The following is an 856-nucleotide window of genomic DNA, read 5'->3' on the forward strand; positions in this document are numbered from 1 at the left end:
GTAGCTGTTGCTGGACGGGGGAAGGCAGTAGTAGGGAGTGGGTGGAGGACGATGCAGGTTGAACTGGTGCAGGGTGGAAGACAGATGTGATGAAGTGCTGCTTCTGTAGTGAGTCGAACACGTAGTGCACCACTGAGGCTGCACGGCACTGTGGGACAGGCAGCAAAGATGTTAGAATTCAGCTTATTCATATTACCAATATTAACCCTTACTTAGTTATTTATTATTATTTAATTTCATATCCTTGCTATATTTTCTTTTAATCTGTTCTTCTTATGTTAGCCCTAAAAATAAACTCCAGCAAACTGCTGCAAAATATCACTTAATACTGTTTTTTTTCGATGGCTTTAAAACTTAAATTGATATCAAAAATATTAATTACATGTAAATATGAAATTAAATACTAAAAGTTAGTTATATATCTTACATTCAATGAGCTGTAGGAAAATATTAGGAAAAGCAACATCAACCGACTGACATTTTTCATTTGAATCTGATGACTGTTTTGAAAAGAGGAAAAGGCGCCATCTGGTGGACAGATAAAAAATTGTAGCTGCTCTCATTTCATAAAAAAAAAAACCCTACCAAAATAGGCTCTGACTAATGTAAGAAATTATGATTTCAATGTTTTTAAAGGTTTGCTGGGATTAAATGTGTATGTTCAGTTTAGCTATTTTAAGGTAGTTTGTGTGACTACAATGAAAATACAAGTCTTTTTTAAAGAATATTGTGTCGTATCTATTGAACATTATATTTAATGTCCCAAAACGTATTTTAACCACTGGCTTTTATTGGGTCATAATTAAACTACATTTGAATTTTCTAATATAAAATAATTTTGAAAAGATTTATCTTT

Source organism: Oryzias melastigma, unplaced genomic scaffold, assembly GCF_002922805.2.
Source record: "Oryzias melastigma strain HK-1 unplaced genomic scaffold, ASM292280v2 sc00836, whole genome shotgun sequence".
Lineage (NCBI taxonomy): Eukaryota > Metazoa > Chordata > Actinopteri > Beloniformes > Adrianichthyidae > Oryzias > Oryzias melastigma.